General features: G+C 39.4%; 1 protein-coding gene and 1 long non-coding RNA gene across 2 annotated transcripts in view; one reads left to right on the top strand and one right to left on the bottom strand.

Annotated features, from left to right (window-relative positions):
* LOC149091609 (uncharacterized) overlaps nt 1–18246 on the top strand; it is a 77605-nt gene extending 59359 nt beyond the window's left edge. Inside the window, exon 4 of the long non-coding RNA XR_016196422.1 lies at nt 18184–18246. This is a non-coding gene — a long non-coding RNA (uncharacterized LOC149091609). The remainder of the gene's footprint in view (nt 1–18183) is intronic.
* Nucleotides 1–24154, bottom strand: part of Snoo (Sno oncogene) — a 121710-nt gene that overhangs the window by 68286 nt on the left and 29270 nt on the right. The gene's annotated exons all lie outside the window — the stretch shown is intronic.

Genomic DNA, 24154 nt, shown 5'->3' with positions numbered 1-24154 from the left:
GCCTCAATAGGTGCAACTGCAACTGCAGCAGCAGCAGCAGCAACAGCTCGATCTACGATTCTTCAAGTCTTTTAGTCTTCGAGTCTTGGAGTCTTAACAAGGTCTGCTGTGCAGCGACCCAAAGGAAGTCGAGGTCTCCATATCTTGCGTCTGTTGTGGCACAAGGTTTAGCACTGTCTGCTGCTGATGGAGGCAGCTGTGGCAGTGGCACTCGGCTGGGGCAGGGGCAGGGGCACGGGCAGGGGCAGTTGGGCAGCTCAGCAACGGCGTTCAGCTGTTGGGCGCTGTTGACGTTGCCAGGTGATGAATGGTAATGAAAATGTTGCTGTGGCAGTTTGTTGCAATGCCGCGTTGTCTGCCGCTGCGAGCCTCAGCTTCAGCCAACTGCCTCAATAAAAACTAATGCAGTGGCAGTTGTTGTTGTTGCTGTTGTTGTTGCGGTTGTTGTTGCATTTGTTGTCGGTCTGTACGATAATCATCTGCTGCTGCTGCTGCTGCTGCTGCGGTTGTGGCCATGGCTCTTGCTGCTGGCCCACTTGTTGCCAACGTCAAGTAGCAGAAAAACATAAAATTTTATGCATTCGTATTTCTTGTGAAGCGCTGCAAACACTATGCGCTCCATAGGCCCCCTCCAGCCAACCGCCCGCTCGCCCGCGCCAGCGCTTGGCCAACCCCCTCATCTGGCTACCTTGGCTGCCTGCCTCTTGGCCAAACAATTGTCGGTTTTCTCTAACGTTTTGTATACCGTACAGTCGTAGCAAATGCTTTCAAGGCGGGTGTATCGGTTATCTATGTAAGGTATGCATATATATAAATAGATAGCCGATATATAATTCTTCTTATTATATTATATACATATATTATATAACATATTTATATATAACTTGTTCATACAAAACGTTCTTCAATTTCATCAATTTATCGCTATATGATAACTCGATATCTATCGATTTTATTACATTTTCATGCATTATTTATTTATCAATTTAATGGAAACTTTTTGGGTAGTATATCTCTGTATTTTCTATCTACCTATATACAACAGCTGCTAGATTTTTAGGGAGATCTAAGCCCAAGCTTACTATATGGTATACAATCGATATTTATCGATTATAAAAACCAATACAAAACTCTGAAATGCATCAACAAATTGTTCATCAGCCAAGGCCAGATGAACTGTGAATTTGAGTTAATTATGGAGCTACGATTCCCATTTTCTTTAACCTTGTTTACAGGGTGTCTCTCAGTCGACGTTATTCTACGTTTCTTTGGTAGCTTTTGCCGCTGCCTCGTTTTGATTAATCTGACATTGTAATGCAAAAATCCATTTGGCAGCTCAACAGCAGCGCAAAAAAAAAAAACACAAAACAAGTTATTACCAAGCAAATGTTTTTTTTTCTGTTTTTCTGCTTCTTCTTTTTTTTGGCGCTTTACAACGAGGCTCGTGTTCAACCCAGTTGGAATGAGCCAAACTTGACCTAGCCGCCGGAATTTAGACATAGCAGCTGGCCTGAGCTGGCAAAATGAAGGAGTTATGAACGCTTAGAGACGCCTCCACAGAGCATTTTCCACTTAGGGCGCTGACGGGAGACGCCTCCACGTTACACGTCCACGCCGTCCACGTTCCTGGTTCCAATGGCACGAGCTGTTGAGCCAATAAAATTGCGGAAATGATTTCAACAAATTGATAGGCATCGCAGCAGCTTGATGCCCGCTTGGGACTGCGCTTCGGCTACCAGAAAGTAATTGCTGAACGTGCTTCGAAAAATGAAGAGCAGAAAACGCCTGGAAATCGCAAAAGAAACGCAGCGATATGTGCGTGATCTAGGGAAGCATATAAAGAATCAGTTCCTTATCAATACTAAATGAAGAAAGAAATAGGGCTTACTTAACCAAATTTTGTATAGGAGTAAATTATATATGTAACTATTTCTTATTGCCAAAATCGAAACAAAGCTTTGCAAAGGAAATCATAAAAGGTAAAGACAGATCCACAAGTCAAGCAGTAAAGCAGAAATAAAGTATTCAGGAACTAGTTCTTGCTCGTGTCGTAATGGCAAAAGTTCAAAGTGCAAAACAAATTTAAGTATGAATGATGAAATCCAACCCAACCCTAAAAACACCATTAGGATTTTCAGCACGGAACTAGTTCCATGAAAAAGGGATTTTCATTTAGATTTTAATAGTTTTAGCTCTCTAGCTGACTGCAAATGAGCAAAATTTCAACTTTTGATTTGGGATAAGTGACAAATATTAACCCCACACCCACCACACTCGAGGGAATCTAATGTGCGCACTCAATAAAGCCACAAACTACAAAGATGCTGAAAATTAGGCAATCCACCTCCTCCTACCCCACAAAAAGGTCTCTTATCTAAATGATGCACTTAAACTCTTGAAATTTGGGTGCTTTAAGCGTGGCTTTAATGTGTGTAGGAAATAAAAGAGGAAGCGAGGAAAAGCGGCAGAGGAATAAGGCAAATGAATGCGAAGGCGACAAGCAGGACGAGCTTGTGGAACGTAAAGCATGTCTGCCAACGCCCACAGCGCCACGCCCGAGCACAGCGGCAACAACAGCAACAACAACGACATAAACTTGGAATGTTTGAATGTGCCTCAAACTTTTGCTGACATGACTGTCACTAATGCCAAACACGCGCCAAAGTTTCAGACACAGACACACACACACACACGCACACGCACATTCATACATACAAGTACGAGCACGCAGCGACCGACATTTGGCACAGAAAAGTACACAACAAAGTTTTAGATGAACACGCACACACACACACACGCACAGAGGCGCACATACACTTGCAAGCCAGCACATAAAACTGTGTCGCAGCGCAGACGTTGAACCAATCTGAAAGGCAACAAGGAGCAAGAGTTAGAGCGAGAGCGCGCATGCAAGTAAAGCTGGCAAAGGCAGACAGCGTCAGACACGCACACACACACTCATACATACAATGGCGCACACAGCAACGGGCGCCGCCTATGTAAAAGCGTGCGACCGACCAAGCGACCGACATACGAAGTGCAGCCGAGCGTTCGGCTTACAGCTTTGCCGAAAAAAAAAAGTAAGAAAAAAAAAAACACCACAAGCAATTTCCCATCGACTGCGTCTCGGCAGACGCTGCCCAGCCACCCAATTAAGCCATGAGTTGACCCACCACCGTCGCCGTCGCCGTCACCGCCATCGTCGTCTCTGCCGCCGCCGCCTGCCTGTCTGTGTAACGAAGCAAACTCCAAAAGCAGGCGACATACAGTTGCCCACCACAACCTACAGCAACAAAATACGTCTGAGGGCGCGACGCCTTCGACTATTGCTATCTCTGTTGCGCCCACGATGGGTCGGCAAGCAAAAGCTCGCCCTTTTGCACAGCACACATAACAGTCAGACGCCTGGGCAGACAAAATAAAAGGAAAAACCGTTGAAAGTTCTGTGTATTTGCGCCGCTCTCTCTCACGAGCGAGAGTGTAAGTGAGTAGTTGTGTGTGTATGTGTGTGTGTGTGTGTGTGCATGTTTTGCTTAAAAGTTTTTGCCTGCTTTTGCGCTGCTGCTGTCGCTAAGTTTTTGCTGTTTCCTATGCTCATTGTTGTTATTATTTTTGTTCTTACGACATTTCTGTTGTCATATTTTGTTTATCAGCATCCGCGCTATGTCTATATGTATGTATTTTTGTCTCAAGGGTGTTTTACTTTTGTAGACGCTGCTGCTGCTGCCTGCTATATACATATGTACATATATATATATTTTTCTGCTGCCTTTGCCAATATTCTGCTTCCTCTTGCTGCTTTCTGTTCTCTGTAATTTCTTTGCTGTAGTGCCGCCAGCCCTGAAACTAGGCTGCATCTGCTTCTTCCTACATTTCTTCTTTCGTAGTTTTGCTGCTTTCTATGCTTCCTGCGCGTCTCAATATTAAATTTATTGTAGCTCAGGGGCAATGGAGAGCGAGAGGGCGAGTAAGAGGATTGGGTCGGGGCTTTGCATATATATTTGACTGCTGACCTGCCGACGGCCATTTGCTTGCTCTTTCTCTGCGCTGGTAACTTTTGCTGCCGTCTCAAGTGTCGCTCAGCTGAAAATGGTGTCAATTTTTTTTTGCTAGCTTTTCAATTTCAATACAATGAATTGTAAGACTTGAAAGAGCAAGTTTTTTTTATAAATATATATAAGCCCACGTGGGCTTTAAAATTGTTGTTCTTGTTGTAACTGTAGCAATTACAATTGATGTTGTTGGTGTTGCTGTCTCCAGCAGACAACGCCACGTGTTGCTGTCAATTCAGTTTTGTTTTTTTTTTTTTGGCTACTTAATGATTTACGGTTACAGACACACACCGACACGCAAGCGCAAATAAGCGTGTAAACAGGTGCCAAAGCAAAAAGCAACAACACAAAAGCCAAACTAGTTTGTACATGACAGACAGAGTCAGAGAGAGAGATGGAGAGAGTGATAGAAAAAAGCCATTTCAAATGAAACGTGAAGTACCCAAAAAAAAAAAAAGTTCAATTACGCATAAGTTGCTCTAATTGTTTGTAATATGACAGCCAAAAGAGATCGATAAAAAAAGACATAAAATGAATGCCCATTGATTGGCATTCCGGCTTGTTATATTACTTTTTAATTTAATTATTCATCGTACAACAAACTGCGGGCGTATAACAAATGAATTACGTAACCAAGCCGGACAAAATAATCGTCTAACAGCTGCATTAAACTTGAGCTGAAGTTGTTATATATAAATACATATTAAATACATTAAACTGATCATATAAAAAATCAAGAGAGTAAAATTGAAGTCCTGTTAGCAAAAGCCCTGCAATATTTTGTATACTTTTTTTTTCACATCTACAAATGCATATATACGCAAATATTACAGGTCAACTTATAGTTCATCATTCTTGTGTAACTTACGCTGCATGAATAACTGTACATGTTGTTGTTGCTATTGATATAGAGATCGCCAGCCAATCGCAGCGCTTCAGACTTACCTAAAATGAAAGAGAGCAGAAAAGAGAGCGTAAGAATTGAGAGAGAGCGAAATTAAATTATTCTGAGGAGCTTTTTAGTGCGTTTTGCTAGCTCTTTAATATTAAATTTTGTTGTTTTTGTTTTGGTTTTAATTCCCGTTGTTTGCTTTTCAGCTTGCAATTTTAATTGCCGCATTGCCTGCAATTAATTTGTCAATAAAATTCATTTGGCTTTTAGTGAAAGAGCAACCGAAATGCACATAAAAATTGCATTAGACAGTTGTGGGGCAGCGGCAGGGGCAGGCAGCAGGAGAGATGTGGAGAATCGCAGAGGGGGGCGCTACAGCGTGCGCTAAGGGATTCTGCATTATTGCAAATGCATTTCTGTTGGGCTCGCCGTTCGCTTGGCTTGTGTGTGCCAAGATTTATGCTGTGCCGCTTGCCAAAACTGTCGACCACGCCCCCACCCAGCTCCTTTTCCATTACACTGCCAATTCGCTCCCCTCCTAGGCATGTGGCCCCCTGCTCCTAAATTGGTTGACTCGTGGCCTGGCAAATCATTTTTCATTTTCATTTTAATTTAGATTTTTTTTTCCAATTTGTTTTGCTTTTCTAAGTGAGAGATGGAGCAGGGGCAGGGATGAGGGGTGCAGTTTAAGTTCAACATTCTTGTTTAAAAATAATGATGATTTTTGTAATTCGAAAAGGATTTTGTTCAGATAACATGAACTCTTATAGAATCTTAGGTGTACTTCAGAGATTTGCCTAAATTTTTCAATTTTATAATGCTGAAAATTAATAAAAAATCCTTTTAATAGACTCCGTTTTTAGACAAAGCTAAAAAAGCTAATAAAATATCTAAATAATATAAATTAAATAAATATTAGTAGAAAACTTTTATATCGAACTGACTAATATCCTAACCCTTGTTTGTGGGTTTTTTATTGGGTTATTAGTGAATCGGAGCTAGAAATAAATTATGGAAATTTATTGCAATCAAATGCAAATGCAAAATGCGCCAAAACACAATAAATTAATGCAATAAATTCCAGCGAACGGCAAACAAATGAAAATGAAAATCAAACAGAATAGGGCATTAGTGGGGAATGTGGGTGGTGAGAAAAAGAGAGGGAGAGGGAGCGAGAGAGAGGTTGGTTTATAGGGTATAGCTGGAGTTTAGCTGAAACTGAGCTAAAATTTGGCGTCAGCCTTTGTTTGTGTCGCCGGCGAGACGAAAAGAAGTTGTTTTGGCTATTGATGTTGCTGTTGCAGTTGTTGTTGTTGCTGCTGCTGTTGTATTGTCCTTTGCGTGCGACGGCGACAGCGTCAAAATGGCGTCGCCAATTTGTCGCCGCGGCATTGGCGACAGCGTCTATGCCAAACACAACGCACAACAGCAGCAACAACACCAACAAAACCTATGTGCCGCACGTTGTGGCAAGTTGTTGTTGTTGTTGTAGTTGCTGCTGTTGCTGTGGTTGCCGCTGCTGCTCGTCGACTGGGCGCGTTAATTGCCCCCTTTGAGTCTGACTGACAGCAAACGATAAACGAGCAAACAGTTGGCTGGGGCATGTGGGGCATGCCACATGCGTTCTTTTTTTTTTTTTTTTTTGCTGCTGCTGCCCCCCAAACAGCCTTTTGGCGTACACTAATGCGTCTCTAATGCTGCTCAAATGTTGTCTCCCTCTGCGTATGTGTGTGTGTGTGTGTGTGTGTGCAACATGATGTTGCTGTTGCCGTTGCCGTTGTTGCTGCCTCGCTTCTGCTTCTTCTTTTCTCCTTTTTTTTTGCCATTTTTAATTTAGCAAATGTTGTAAATTTACGCTAATTTATTGCGTGTCGCCTGTGCCGCCAGTCGTGGCAGCCACACACACGCACACACACACAGGCATTAGTCACTTGCTTGCTTGGCCAGCTAATTGCCACGCCTGAAAAAAAAAAGGAAAACCAAAAAGACGAAGGCGCAAAGGACAGTTCTGTGTGGCATGTGGCATGTGGCAGCGACTTGAAATACCCTTGCAGCAATAAATATCCTCAGCGGCTGCATAGCTATAAATATATGTACATATGAGTGTATATGTATGTATGACTAAGAATCTGATCCTAAGCTAGATATTTTAACTGTATACGAGATGTGCCCAAAGAGTATTGCAAATGCTGAAATTGCGAGGATTATGCTGTATACTATATTTGGTAAATAGAACGATCCTTGGATAGATGATCAAAGAGGGATCATATCTGAAGATTTTGGAATATAGAAACGAATATCAATGACTGAAATCGATAGGAACTTATATGGTAGCTATATGAGCTAATAGACAAATTGAACAGAATGCCATACAGATAAGATCTAGAATAAGAACATAATCTCAAGGCAGAGATAGATCTACATACATATATAATAAATAACTCTTTTCGGTACCAGCCAGACAGGCAGTCAGCCAGCCCCATTTGGGCCCACAGCCAGGATATCCGAATTTCCCACAAAAAAAAAAAAAAAAAGAGAGAGAGAGAGAGACGAAATAAACTTTTGATTTACAATGCAAGCAAATGCTGAAGTGTGAACATTATTTAACAACGTGCAGCTCTATATAAATAATGTGCGCAACTCTAAAACTTTTGGCTAAGAAAGATCAAGAAAGAGAGAGAGAGAGAGAGAGAGAGACAGACAGAGAGAGACAGACAGAGAGAGAGAGAGAGGGAGAGAAACAACTGCAGGCCCAGGCAGTTTACGAGGCGGTCGCCATAAATCACAAGCTGCGGTAAAAATTATGCAACAGCCACGGATGCAGGTGCAAAAGTTTGCACTGTTCTACTCTGCCTACCTCACTCACTCACTCACTCATTCTCTCCCTCTCCATAACATTTTCCTATCTCTCTCTCTCACATTATCTACCAGCTAATTATTAGCGTTATGCAGTGACAAAACGAGCCACAAACCACGTGCCACAAGCTGCATAGATAGCCAGATAACTAGATGGCCAGATGGATAGATAGGTCGACAGGGTTGCCAAGCACATCAAAGGCAACTCTGGCTAGAAAATGGTTTCTAATTACACAGTTTTCGCGGCTGTCAACTTGTTTGCCTTGTTTTTGCATAATTTATTAAAATGAGTTCGCGCAGCTGGCCATGGGGCAGGAGGAGATAGAGCGAAAGAGAGATAAAGAGAGAGAGAGAGAGAGAGACAGAGAGAGTGAGAGAATTAGCCAAAGATGTGGAGCAAGCCTTCGCCGTCTACGAATGGAAGCACAGTGAATTTGCTGTAGCATCAAGTTAATCTTCAATGAATGTAGAGCCCACAGCATTTTATACTACATTCAAGCGCTAGAATCGAAAACAAATATTGGCGTAAGCTGCTGTTATCAATTAATTATCGATTAGTTTAACTTTGTCAAGGACTAAAGAAAATCCAAACAAAAAACATTTTAAGAGAAAATAAGATATAAGAAGATATAAGATAAAAATGAGTTTCTGACCAATCGATAAATTATCATACGATACGTCTATCGATAATTAAGCATGCTATACAATGAATCGCTTAGTATTGATAATTACAATTTATTGAATATCCATACAACAGATCTATTTTTTACACAAATGAAGTAAGTAAGGAAAGGATTCGATACAAATTCTTATCGCAAAGTTTCTCGAAAAAAAATATATATTTAAATAAAATATTCTGCCTCTTACACACTCGAAACATGCCCAATGTGCGCCGTTTGCAATTATAAATTTGCATTTTCTTAAGCTTTTCCGACGCCATTTTAACCTTCTCGCACTTCATCCTCACAGTTTGTCTGCGTTTTCTTTATTTTGCATTTCTTTCCTTCCTTCCTTGCCCTCTGCTGCCCGCGCCTCTAGCAAGATTGGAATTTATGATTGCGCCCCTTTTTAATGTCTTGCTTGCCACAAAGTGCCGTTAAAACGAAGCGACGTGATTAATTTAAATTAATGCGTCTCGACTTGACGCCAAAACAAATAAAACGTAGGAAAACCCTTTCAATGTGACAAAAAAAAAAAAAGCGGGAAAAAAAAAACAAAAAAAGAAATAAAATTTGTGAAGGAAAAACAAAATTTCATTAAGTGGCAGAAAATTGTGAAAAACCCAGCCACAAAGCACGAAAAAACCAACAAACAAAACGTCAAATGGAAAATGCTAAGAGCAACAACCAAAGCCAAGCAATCGAATACATCCGACTGCCTAATACCCGTTCTTAGCTAACTGTATGCAAGTAGAGCCGATTATTGCTTTGCCACGCCCCATGAGACTTATAGTAGGTCATTTAAGAAATGTTAATATTATATAAAGACGCTCATAGATAAATGTCATAGCTAAAGTCCGTTATATTATATTTATACACTCTTTGCCAATTTATGGGCGGGTATGAAAATCGTTGGAAAATAAACAAGAATATGAATTTCGTTTTGCATTTTCAGCAAATGCAGAAAAAAATTTCAATTATTACGCGCATCGAATGCAATTGAAAAGCTCGCAAGGAAAAATTCTTAATGCCACTCAAAACAAACATCAAATGTGGCAAAAGCCACAGCGCGTGAGTGAGCTAGAGATGGATGTGGGCGCGATAGCGATTTGACACTAGAAGAAACGTCGAGAATCGAGAAAATGTTTTCAATTTGACAAGAATTGCAGTTGGGAACTATCGATATTTATAGATATATTTGTGTCGTTTTTTCGTTGGATTTAAGAGCATATTTACACTAACTCATCGTATCCCATATATAATTACCATAAATGCAATTGAAATATTTTGAAATGTTTTCGATAACACAAATCATTATATTATGTGAACCATCGATAATTGTCGATATATTTGTATTGTTTTTGAATTGGATTTAAAAGCATATTCACACCTGCACATCGTATTCCATATAGAAATTTCATAAATGCAACTGGAGTATGATAAAATGTTTTCGATAACATAAATTATCGATAAACTAATCATGCACAACTCTTTAAGTCGCTTTCTTTGCCATTTCCCTCTGCTCGTGTCACGACCCGCTGTCATCTCTGCCGCCTGCTCACATCCAGCCACGCCCACTGCCTGCACAGATTCAGATTTCTGCTACCCCTAGCGATTTTCTGGCCGCTCTTCAGCCGCGTTGATTGTTTTTGTTTGTTCAGCGACTGCAGTGAAATATTAATTAGCGCCCAAGTCAAATAAAAACGTGGCGCACTAAAAATGGGCGCACAAAATGTTGCAGAAAAGAAGAACTCTGAGTGGGTCACAGGGCTCTGTGGACGTGGGCGAGAAGGAGGGGAATGCAATCAGACTGAGCTGCTCAGGCAGTTGCCCAAAAAGTCGACATGTTAATCTCAACAGCAGCCGCTGCAGCAAGGACATCGGCCCGCAGCAATTAAGGACAACGGCAAACGGGAATGCACAGACATGCCAGGCCGTGCCACGCCCCACAGACCGAGCGCCCCGCAGCTCGACCACATAACTGTGGGAAATTCTGTGAAAATCTGTGCCACACTTTTCCCAACAGCAGCAGCAAAGTGGACAACAACTCGGGCCCAAAGGAGAGCGAGTGCAGCAAGCCCAGTGCCGTCGACTGCCCACAAACTGGGTCAAAATTATAAACACGTTATCATGCAAATGGCACAGGGACACGCCGGGCGGCAGAGCGGGGCGAGTGACAACTGCTGATGAGTGCAGACACAGAGGCTGCCATAGAAATTATCCTGGCGAGGCGAGGCAAACAAACAACAGCAGCAACAACAACAACAACAGCTGCAACAACAACAGCAGCTGAGTTATGTGTTTTGTTTGCCAATGCCAATGCTGTTGTTGTTGTTGTTGTTGTTGTTGCTGTCAGCTGGCCGCAGGACATGCCCAAACTGTGGCATGTTCGCCATGTCCTGCCCAACCTATGTAGCCGCCCCAAACTCCCTCAAAAATCGTACAATCGAAATTTGTGCCTGGCTATGAAACCAAATTCTACTCGTCTTGCTAAATCACTCAACTTCAATTAGGTAATAGCCATTGGAGCTACTTTAAGGCAATGTTTCAATTAGGAGTTACAAAGGCAAATAGAACTAGCAAAGTGGAGAGCAAGTAATCCAATATCTTGTATATGAAATTGTCTTGGACTCGCACAGAGTTAATAAAGTATCTCAATCTTTAAAACACTAAAAGTGTACCTAAGTATCTCAATCGTTCACTATAAAATATATACAAAATATTATATGAAGTCCTCGAAAACATCTCAAATATCTCAAAAGTATCTTAGGCTCTTTAAAATAACTTCATTTCACTTTCGCACAAATAATCGCAAAATATATTTCTCAAATATATCTCAAATCGTTCTCAATCCTTCCTTCACTATATAAAGTATACAAAATTTTAATTATTTCAAGCTCAAATTGTTCTCAATCGTTCACTATAAAATGTATACAAATTTTTAATTATTTCAAGCCCTCGAAAATATCTTGAAAGTATCTTAGGCTCTTTCAAATATTTTTAATTCATTTGCATAAAAATAATTGCAAAATGTATCTCTGAAAAATATCTCAAATCGGTCTCTAAAGCCGTAACTGATTATGTGAAAAGGGAATTCTATAAATACAACTAAAGCTTCTCACGAGAAAATTTCAAGCTCTCGAAAGCATCCTAAATGCTTCTCAAGTTTGTAAAACTTATACAAAAAGTATCTCAAAAACATAATAATAAATATGCATATTTAGATCAAAGTATCTCAAGCAGCTGCAGAGTATCTCACGCTCTCAAAAAATTAAATTTCATCACACAAAAAAAAAAAAACTAAACTATCTCAAGCTCTTGGCAAAGACCTTGAATTACTTTTGACCACCTGGAAAGTGGAGCTAGAGCAGACATATCATAGCCAACGGCAATTAGACATACAGCCGGCGGGGGCTTGGCCAGCTGGGCGTGGCTAAGCCAATGCGCATCGCTGACCAACAGCAACAGCAGCAGCAACAACAACAGCAACAGCAATCGGGCAAACAACTATTAACCAGCCAGACAACAATTTGATTGATGTAAATGGCCGCACCATTCGCACAATAAAACAAGTTGTAATTGCGGTATCTGGCAGATACATTTCTATCTTTTATTTGTATCGCAGATGTCTGTATATAGTGCATAAATATTTTCATTGCGTGCGCAATGCCAAGTGCAAGTGCAATTCCAAATGCCTTATACTTGAGCTTCACTGTAATTAAAGCAAATTTACAAATTGCGTGCGCAGACATTTGCCGCCCTCTCTTTCGCTCCCTCTCTCTCTTTCACTCTACTTTTTAGGATTAACAATTTTTCCGTTGAATCCATTTAAGATGCAAACTTTAATTAAATGATTAAAATCATTGTTCATTCAGTCAGTCGCTCTGTCAATCAGTCCATTTGCCCGTTCGTCCGTCTTTCAATCATTTGCTTCTTGGAAAACTTTTCTCACAGAATTTTCGCGCGCTTTTCGTTTCAATTTGCTCCGGAAATGGAAAAAACTTTACACAAATTGGCCACAGTTTGCAGATTGTTGCTGTGGCAGTTGCAGTTGCAGTTGCTGCTGTGGCAGTTGCTGCTGTTGCTGTTGCTGCTGTTGCTGCTGTGGCAGTTGCAGTTGCATTTGCCGCAACTTGTGGCATTTGGCTATATTGATGCTCATTCGTCACACAATTCCTCAACATTCTCAGCGTACAAAAAAAAACTGGCAAAGCATCGACTAAGAGTTCTCCGATGGGCAGTGCTCGACTAGGAAATACCCGGCAGCCCAATCGGAGTCGATCCTACAATCATCTAGGCAATCTTCGATTCTAAATTTACATTCCCAATGATATTTCCACAGAGTACATTTGATACATTTGATATAATATTTTATTAGGCAAATGAAGAGAATCATCTAGAAATAACCATTCATTGCATGAACTTCGCCTGCGCCTATATAAATCAAATAACGGTCCACTCTATATAGGCACAGCACATCCTCTTTAAACTTATAACTCACCTTACCACGCCTTTTACTCCTCCCTCTCACATTCTCTTTCGCAAAACTAATATACCCTTCCCAAGCAATCCCAACACGTTCAGGGTATGTAAAAAAAAATAAGACTAATCAAAGTCAATTCTCTTGCATATATGGAAAGCTACTTAAAGAGGCAAGCAGATAGAGAGAGGGAGGGAGATAAAGAGAGCGAGAGAGAGGGGTGACCATTCCAGAGGGAGGGTCATTCGAATATTTGCAATGTGGCATATTGTGACATGTGGCAAAGGCAAAGACATGCAGGAGAAGAGGAAGACTTCTAGTCTCTTAGGCCTTCGGATGTACAGTCATTCAATCAATCTTTCAATGCTCGTCTTTGTCTTCTGTGAGCTAGCCAAGTTTTACTTAATTGCCAGCTCACGTTTTGGCTTGGGCTGCGGCTTTTGGCTTGATTTGCTCTGCTCAGCCTGTCTGTCGCATTGACATTTGCGCTTGCCATTGTGCAGACAAATCGATCTGGCTCTGAAGACAACAACAGCAACAGCAACAACAACAGCAACAACAACAGCAACAACTACAGCTACAGCAATAGCAACAATTGCAACAATGGCATTGAGTCCGATAATCAACCAAGTCGGCCCAACTCCAAATGTAATGCCAATGCAAATGCCAATGCGACACACACACACACACACACACACATGAGAGAGTTATGTGCATACAAAACTATGAGCTGGCATCTTAGAGATGCGCACGTGAGCACTTGAGCGAGTCGTGAGCAGGGGTTGCTGAACAAAACTAAGAGTATTTTAAGAGATGTTGAAGACATATAAGCTACATTGTGATTGAGTGATTATATTATATTATTATTATTATTATTATATTTTTATATTGAATAGTTCGAAGTCTGTGAGTTTTATTTTTTATATTTTTCTTTGTTCCTTTAATTTTACTTTATTCTTATCGAAGTTTTATTGTAGGCCTATATATATTCTTTAATGAGATTCAAATTTTGTGACGTAACTATTTCAATGAAGCTTTACACATATTTCTTAATAAATGTTTATTTTAACCTTATCCCTATTTAGTTTCTATCTTAGTCCTCAATCATTTCAAGAGATTCCAGTCTGTGACTACTATTTCTGCGAATCTCTACAAATATTTCTTACAATATTAGTATTATCATCTGCATTCTATTACATTTCTATCGCAGCTTGTTTATAAATATGTATAGAATTTTATTTCTTTATTTTTCCAATTCTATTTCTCAACTCTCGAAGTTATATCTATATTCTGTTAAGAGATTCCAGTCTGTGACTAAAATTTCAACGAATCTCTTGAAATATTCCTTATAATATTCCTTATTATCCCAATTGTATTTCATTTCTATCGCAGTCCTATCTACATTCTTTCAAGAGATTCCAGTCTGTGATTACTTTTTCAACGAATCTCTACAGATATTTCTTAATATATGTATTACTGTTGCCATCTCAATTCTATTTATTTCTATCGCAGTCCTATATTAAGATCTCATAAGTTTTTAGAGGTGCTTACTACTATTTTATTGGATCTCTGCAGATATTTCATTATCATATCAATTCCATTTCATTTCTATTTGATACCTTTTTTAAGCATATCTCTATTTCTAACGAAATTCGAGTCTGTTCATCGTCGGTTCATCGAATCAGTTATATCTTTATCATCTCACTTTTCTTGAATTTCAATCTTCGTCCTTCTATAAGTCTGCCTCGCCTTCTTCAAAGAATCCCCACACATATTTAGCTTTCGCATAGTCCAGACGCGCTCATCGCTAGCCGCAACGAGACAGCCTGGTACAGACGTCTGGCTTATGGCATCTTTTCGGCCGTATTCGTGTGCGGCTCACAGTTGCAGCACGTGTGGTTGGCCTTGGCTGCATATGATGTGGCAGCAACAGCACGACGCCTGCAGCGGAGCCTTGGTGGGTGGGCCGGCAAACGTGTTTGGTTTTTAATTGCAAATCAGCTAATGTGCAAGTGCCAAAGAGCGAGAGGGAGTGAGATGGAGAGAGGGAGCGAGCGAGACGGAAAACAAAGTTCAAACAAAAAGCGAACGATTGACTGAGTGAGTGAGGGAGTGAAGGAGTGAGCAAGTGAATGACAGGCGAGGCATGGCACATCAATTCCACATGAGTTGAGGCCGCGTTGTCCATGTTGCATGCAGCGGCGTGCCGCTTGCCACAAATTTTTATGACCGCCGTTTGCATTTGTACATTGTTGCTGTTGCTGCTGTTGCTGCTGTTGCTGCTGCTGCTGCTGCTGCTGTTGCTGCTCCTGCTGTTGCTGCTGCTTTAAATGTAGCGTGCAAAACTTCAGTTTTAATTGCCAACGCATGCATTGGACCGCCACCTGGTCGAAAGAAGCGCTGCAGTTGCAGTTGCTGACACATCGAGTTCTAGTTGTTGCTGTTGTTGTTGCTGTTGTTGTTGTGGTTGTTCCTGTTATATTCATAAATTTTGTCAAGCACACACACACACACATACACAGACAAGCACAGCCTCTAAATGCCCAGCTAGTCCTGACCAAATTTCTACAATTTCTCTGACTATTTGACTCTTATGCTCTATTCATGCCATCTCTTTCGCTCAAAATGTGATACAGTATTTTTGTTGATTTATATTTTTATTTATCTCTTTTCATTTGATTTTTTGCTTTTTTTCATTTTGCACATTGCATAAATCGTGATCATAAATTTACATCAACTGTTGATGGACATGCCTGGCGTATACGTAATATTTGCACGAATATGAATAGTTGAATATAAATAGACTTATGTTTCAAGGTTTATTCAATTCGAAAAGCGTTTCAGCAAAATAGAAACCAATGCTTGATTATTCAATTATTTAGATTAGAAGAACTTGGAATATAAATTTGAAATAAGAAAGATAAAAACATGAAATTATATGATATATCGTACATGCAATATTTAAACACTCTTACCCCTTATACCGCATACCTATCCAAACACTAACAAAAACTGCGGATAGATTTGATCACAGCAAACAGCAAAAGGAATCAAACGTTAAGTACAAAGCTCATTAGAGATTGGAATTGTGGAGTCATGTGGATATGATAAACATGAATGCACAAGTGGACATATGGCTATATAGATATATGTATGCTTACATACATATACACATGTATGCTTACATACATATACACATGTATGCTTACATACATATACATGTATCTGATGTGTGCTTAAGATAAGCTCAGTGATTACATTTTAACGACATTATTATTGTTGTTGTTTTTTTTTCTGTGGTATAGGCACGAGCCGCAATTGAGCATAATGTCAACAATTATGCAGAGGTGATAAATTGACTGAATGATTGATGGAATGATTGGTTTAAAGAATGGAAGAAAAGTTGTAGCGTATTTTATTTTAGTAGCCAATGAGTTATTAAAATATTGTGAGCCTAGTCAAGTGATTGACGCTGATTGAGTGAAGTCTTATTTACCGACTTTGTAGCAGGATTAAAGATTTACAGATAAACAGATTAACAGTTAGTTAACTGACTAATCAACTGAATAGTTCAGTGAGCTACTGATGATTGACTAATTGAGGGAGAAACGGATTATACTAATTTAGGATAGTTTTTGTAAATAACTTAGTTTATCAATACAGTAGAGTCCGGTTATAACGACACTAAAGGGATCGTCGTTATACCCAGATGTTCCTAGAACCGTATAAGATTGCTCATAAAAATTTGTCTGCGGTCCAGACCTTTCGTCGCTATAACCGTAAAGACGCTATAAGCGGAGTCGTTATAATCGGATTCTACTGTATATTCATATATACCTAGACTTATTGAGGATACACCTAGGATATAACGGATAGACTAGATACTTGATGAGCTGTTTAACTTATTCACTAAATGACTGCATGATTTCTCTCTGTTTCGCTCTCTCTCTCTCCCTTTTGATATTTTGTCGTTCTTGATTGATAGAGCTTATATATAATAATTTCGAAAATTCCTTTTAATCTCTGTATTTCTCGTCTCTTCTCTCTTTCTGTTTCTATATTTATAATCATCTCTCGCTGTCTCTCTCGCACTCTCTATCCTTTTATCTGTTTATATACTTCAGCCTATCTGATTGCTTAACTTAATGTCTAACTGATAGGGCTTAATGCAATCACTATTATATTCCCTATAGCTAACACATGCCCTTTGACGCTCTTTGACCAACTATTGGATTGACTGACTTGATGACTGACAAAGCATATGCAAAGAGTGGTTCTCTCTCCATATAATATTCGCTTTGTTCCCTCTCTCCTCTAGCTGACTAGCTGATTGATTGACTGACTGAGTGAGTGACTGACTGTGCGACTGAGTGACTGACGGAGCAAGCACTACGCACAACTCTTTGTACTTTAGTCTCTTTGTCTTTGACATTGTTTGATTTGCTTTGCTGTGCTTTGCCTTGCATTGCTTTGGTTGGCTTTGGTTTATTGTGATTGGTTGTTTGTTGGCCACGTTTGTTGGCCCCGTTTGTTGGCCTGTTGCTTTGACTTTACACGTGTTTGCACAGCCAATGGCCGCAGTTGCCGCAATTGCTTAATGCTGACTGCCGTTTTGTTGCATGCCACCTGCTGCCGCTGCCGCTGCTGTTGCTGTTGCCTCCGCCGCTTTGCGGGCCAAATTTGTTTGCTTGGCTGACACCTTTGAAAGTCGTTAAGCCTTTTGCAACCACAAAACTTTGGCTGGCCAAAAGGCTCAAAGCAAGTATGGCCTGCCTTCGGTTGGCTTTAACGCATTTGTTCTCGTCCCGCTATTCATTTTTTCCCCTGTTCGCCCTCTGATTATAATTTATTATTCTGTGGCAAACATGTGTCTAGGGAGGCCAGAGAATCCTCTAGAGCTGTACCAGCAACCAAAAAGTTTTTCCAACTTAAACGAAAATTTCCATTGAAATTCTGAATTTCTTTTGAAAATTTTTTGCTTTTAAAATTTTATTTTAATTTTTTTTTTTTTTTTTTTTTGATGTATAAATTGAAATTTAAAATATTTACATAAGTTTTGAAATATCTTGTATATTTTTAAATAAATTTTCTGTGGTAATATCTTGATTGGGAATATCTTCAATGCAGAATTGTGTCTATTATTATATTATAAATAAATCAAGTATTTCTTAAGCTTAAGGTTTTTTTGTAAATTCGAAATTTTCTTAAATAACTTGTTCAAAATTATTTATTGATTTATTTTAGGCTTGACAGATACCCTGTATCCCGAGGAATAGTCGATTAGATGGGCGTGTATATTCCGATTCTGTAAGCTAAAATTTTATTTTGGTTGATTTATTTTTTCCCTCTCTTTAATAATGGATTTTTATTGGCCATAATCCGGCAATTTAAGCCATATTATCTCACTCACTCAATTTATTGCTTAGTTTATGCTTTCTTATTTTTTTTTTTTTTTTTTTTTTTTTTTTTTTTTTGGTTGTGTCTCTTTTAGTTGTGTTTGCCATTTAAGCTAAATGCAACAGCAACTGCTGCATAGCGCCATACAAATAATCGCATAGACTTAAGTCTAAAGTTCTTAACATATTGCTAAACTGTTCGCTGACTCAGCCAGCAGCAACAACAACGGCAGCAGTAGCAGTAGCAGCAGCAGCAGCAACAGCAGCAACAACAACAACAACGACAGCAACTAGGGAAAAGTTCGTTGTCAAACATTTGCATTTCGCTTGAATTTCTGATTGCAGCAAGAGTGAAAGAGCAAAAGAAAGACAGTGACAGAGAAAGAGAGGGAGAGAGAGAGAGAGAGAGCGAATGAGGGAGGGCATAAGGTGCGAGTGGGGCAGGAAGAGTTTGGTGCCCGCTGGCCACTGGCAAAAATTGCAGACGGCAAATTAATGCCAGCGCATTTATTTTTGTCACAAATGCAAACAACAGCAACAAGAGCGACGTTGGCGTCTGGCGCTGCCAAAAGCGAAAGCAGCGCCAAGAAATAAATAACGCAAATAAATAAGAAAAGTGCCCCAGGGCACAGCTACACACACACAGCCATAGACACACACACACAGACACAGTGACAAACAGCGAGAGTGTGAACGAGCGATAGAGCAAAGGCAACAGCAGCAGATGCATCAATGTTGCAGCTGCCGTAGCAGCAGCGCTGGCAACATGCTGCAGAGCACTGCGAGAACACTGAGGAAATGTAGCTGACTCATAGATACCCTCCACTCATAGATGCCCTCAAACATGTGTTAAGATCTGACTGCATTTATATATCTTTATTTAAAGTAGATATCATTATTAAACTGTAAAGGTTTATACCAGAATAGCTGTAATGGCAAAGCTTTACAAATGTATCCGACTATCAAATACCTTTTAAACACACATGAGTTGGTCTAAATTGCATCTTTAATTATTAAAACCCAACTTCAGCTGAAATTGTTGCTTATTCGTTATGTATGTCATATAAACAGAAAAGTATGTGACTATCAAATACCCTATATATTCAAGCAGCCTGAAATTGAGCTAGATTGCATTTCTAATCATGAATAATGCGCATTTGACGACAATAAATGAACTTCCTCTGCTCTGCAATAATATCGATATATATCGATAGCATGCTTACATATTATTTTTGCCAATTTGAATAACTTTCTAGTTAGTTAGTTCTATTGATTACTTCGCATTAATAGTCTATAAGAGTCTCACTTACAATAGTACTATACTGCACTAGAACTAAAACATTCCTTACAGGGTATACAGTAGTGTATATTCATGCCTCTTATAGCAACATATCTCTATACTCTTACACACAACTTCTATACACCCCACAGCCAATCAGTGCAGGGTATAACATAGTTTACCCTTTTTGATATAGTATATTCAACTGATATTACGTATACCCTATTAAAAGGTATACCCACAACTTACAGGGTATAGAGTATGCAAGCATAATGGATTTTTTGTGGCCAGCCACGCCCCTTTGATGCCTAATGACAATAAAGCTGTCATGTTGCCAGCACATTTGCCAATTAATTGAAGTAAGGGAGCGATAGCAGCAACAGCAGCAGCAACAACAGCAGGAGAAGCAGCAACAGCAGCATCATAGTTACTGCCATCAGTTAACGCAGCTCGGTTGATGTGATTGTTGTTGTTGTTTTTGGCTGCAGGCAGCGCATAACAAAATACATGAAATGTTGAACAAATAAATAAAGCGACAGGCAGCAGCAGCAGAAGAAGCAGCACCAGCAGCAGCAGCAGCAGCAGCAATCGCAACAACAATGCATTGCAATGGGGGAGCAGTTTCTGACAAACCAATGCCATGACAAAAACAAAAACAAAAACAACAAAAAAAGACTCTATACTAAAAGCAGCAACTAAGCGATACCGCTGCCCCTTTCTCTATCTCTGCCTCTTCCCCTCCCCTCTCACGCTCCATCTCTCTCTGTCTCTCTCTCTCTGTTGCGCTGTCTTCCGCCGCCACAGCGCCACAATCTGTAAAATTGCAAAAGTTGCGCGCGTTTCCCTTCATTTTGCATACGTTTCATATTCATGTCGAGGAACTGAGTTCGTTGCCCGCCCCCCGCACGCCACGCCTCACCCGCTCTGTCACTCCCTCGCGCTCTTCGGCTCCCATTCACGCTGTGTGTGTGTTCTCACAGCTAGGCCAGACATGACGACGCTGTCGCTGACGAGTCGTGTTTACAGTTAGAACCACTGCAAATTGAATGTGCGTGCAAAAAGGGGAGGGTTAGCTAAATTGCAATAGCAACAACAACAACAACAGCAACAGCATCAAGACGGAGGCCATTGCAATTTTCAAATTAGACAAATACTTTGTTGCAAAAAAACAAAAACAAAAGCAAAGTAAATAAAAAACTACACAACAACTGTAAAAATTGCTGCCATATCAATTAGCATATCAACCTAAAAAGTCAAAACAAAGTCTAGACATGAGCGCCAGCGCCACCTAGCGTGCACTTTGCGCGCACGCTTGACCCCAGCAACTGTTGCCTCGCCTTCTCCTTCTCCTGCTTCTCCTTCTGGTTATCGTTCTCGTTCTCCTCCTCCTTCTCTCTCCCGCTCACTGATTCTCTTTGACTGCGGCACTGCAGTGCCAGCCATGACGTCATCGTCACTTGTATGCCATTGTTATTGTCGCCTGTTGATTGATTATCGCACATCGCATCAAGATAACAAAAACACAAACGCAACGACGCTAGGCACCGTGTGGCAAGCGTCATGGATAATGCTATGAAATTTTTATTGCTGGACTTTGAGCTGTCAACTAGGTAAAATATTTAATCTGGTTTATCGTTATTAAAGATTCTTTTAGAGCGAATATATTGAAGCCAAAGGTTGTTTCTCTATATGCGATAAAATTTCTACATTATATCTGATACTTAATTATACTTTTAAATTTTTTTTTATTCTTAATTACAATTATTTTATACATTTATGATACTTTGATCAATATTATTAAATGTTTATTATCAAATTATCACATTCTTTGATTAAATATTCCATTAGTTAAAGAGTCTTTCATTATATCTCATAGTGAAATTCTTTGACGTCTTCCTTTAAAAGATTATTTTTAATGACTCTTTCATTATATGTCATAGTGAAGTTCTTTAACTTCTTTTTTCATAAGATATATTGATGTCGGAGATTCGACGCACTAAAGATTATATTGAGTTTAAAGATTCTATCATTAAAAGCTATTTTTAAAACTCAATCATTATATATTACATCATTATACAATATATAATACTCAACTGGAAGTTTTTTTCACTCCGGTAACATATTCTTTTTTAAAATCCGTTCTACTGCTCTACTTTTGTTTATCATTAATTTCAAAACGTCGCCATCCAAAGGGAATTTACCAAAATTTGCAAAAATGTTCGTAATTCTACCTTCTGTCCTCCATTGCTCCTCCTCTACCCTTCTGCTGTCACTTCAACTTCTTGGCTTGGTTGTTGTCCACGCGTTTGCTGCATGTCTGCAGTGTCTGCTGGAAACGTGTCATTCATTAGCGCCATTGTTAGCACCTGGGACCTCGGGTCGCATTATGAATAGGTTTTTTTTTTTTTCTTTCGGTGTTAATGGCGGAAAAGTACCCGCGAAATAAACTTCAGATAAAAGACCGACCAAATTCGAAAACAAACACAAGAAAAGTATTAGAATAAAGGAATAAGAATTAGAAACTATGTGACCTTGGCTAACAGTAGCGGGTTATCGGTCAACGCGTCGTATGAGCATTATTAATTTTTTGACTAAATCTAATCGCGTTTAGAGCTAGCTGTCTCGCGCTCTCCTTATATCTAACTCTCCCTCTCTCTCTGTCGCTCTTTCTCTTTCGTTGTCTCATTCATTCAGTCTTTAGCTGTCAATGTTTTTGCCTTTTGGTTTGTTGTTTATTTTAAAAGCTCTACATCATATTCGAAAATAAATTAGCAAAGCAAACAAGCAACCTATCTTTCCCTCTCGCTCTCTCCCTCTCTCTCTTAGTGCGACTCTCCCTCTCTATTGGTCTTTGTTTATTTTTGCACTTTGCTGGAAAATTGCGTAGAAGCAGCTACAAATCAAATCGAGTAGCGAGAGAAAAGAATAAAATAAATGAATTTCGAGTTGAGCTGTCGATCAGACAACGAGGCAGCCGTCCAGACGATTTGCTTTGATGTTTACATAGAGCGACGGCTGTTTGTCCAACTGTCTGTAGTACAAGTAGCCGTACATATGTATACACACATATATCTAAACCTCTCTGCTGAACCTATATACATACATATATATTTATAATTAAAATACTGTTCAACTTTTTGTTAGTTTGCAGCAGACAAATTTAATTTTTATTTTTATGTTGCCGTCTGGGCCAGACGAGCTGACTGACCGACTGACTGACTGACTAACCGACTGTACCGCTTAAACACATTTGCACACGCGCACAGTCTGTGGCTATGCCCTATTGATATGTGCGCTGAGATAAACGGGTTAGATGCACATTTGAAAACAACTTGTCAAAATTAATAATTAATAACTATTTGCATTTGATATGCATATTGATATGACATTAAAATTTACATTGTAATGCCTTGACATGAAGTCGACTGGCTTATATGTAGCCTTACATATGTACATTGTAAAACATCTTATAAATATATAAATAATATATACAATGTACTTGTAAGTACCATGATGTTGTGTCTTTCTTGATTTTATTTTAATATATAAACACATATATATATACATAGCTATACTTAACCCCATCTACCAGTTCTCCTCTTCATTTACAATCTGCTTGTAAATATTTAACATGCAGCTACCGCTATTTGCGCATTACCCATTTGTACCGCTCATGTTCCCAGTATCTGTCTGGTCTTTTATGCTTTTGTTATTGCTCTAATATTGCCGAAATGTTGTCTCTTAATTAGATCCTCGAATTATGCATATTTTTATGGCGCATTATTCATGGAGGTCTTAAACTGAATCATAAATATGACCAAAAATAGATAATGGTCTAATAACTATATAGTTATATGGATGTACTAGACTCCATGATTAGCTTTTACTCTTGCTATATTTGGCCCATGGTTTTTTCGGAGCTTTGATCCATGCGCCATGCAATATTTCATCATTTTCATATACTACATACTACATATTATCTATAGTCAACAAAACTATGCTCTCTAACATAGATTATTTGCTGCATAAGCCAAGTCAGTTATCGAAATTCTTAATGTTCCCTGTAATTAATGATCTTCTAGAGATTTCAACACTTTCGTGTCTTTTTATATTTTTCATAGTGCATCTAGGTAGTCGTCTTTCTTTTGATTTTCGCGCTACCACTTGTCGCACTGCTGATTGATGATCAACTGAACTTGAAACTGTTTTTTCCGTTTGTTGCAAAAAAAAAAAAAAATCAATGAATTGCTTTGATTTTCGCAAGCGAACGATTCGAGTCGAGTCAAGTCAGATTGAGTTATGTCAAGTCGAGTCGAGTCGAGTCGCAGCCGATGTTGAGTTCCATTTGAAGCCTAAGATCTGTTTGCGAATGTATTTTTATGTATGTATATACAAATATTTGTATATATGTATATAGATATAGAACCGTCTACACGTTAGATAAATGTGCTGTGAGACAGTCGCACGCGTCGGTTTGCCACAATGCGAAGGCCATTTATCAAGAGCTGCCTCCAAAGTAAAGGCGAATGATTGATTGACT

The sequence above is a fragment of the Drosophila navojoa genome, chromosome 3 (genome assembly GCF_054131105.1).
Source record: "Drosophila navojoa isolate 15081-1374.11 chromosome 3, UAZ_NAV_1.0, whole genome shotgun sequence".
Taxonomy (NCBI): Eukaryota; Metazoa; Arthropoda; class Insecta; order Diptera; family Drosophilidae; genus Drosophila; species Drosophila navojoa.
Note: the sequence above shows the minus strand (reverse complement) of the source record. Positions and strands in the feature narration are given on the sequence as shown.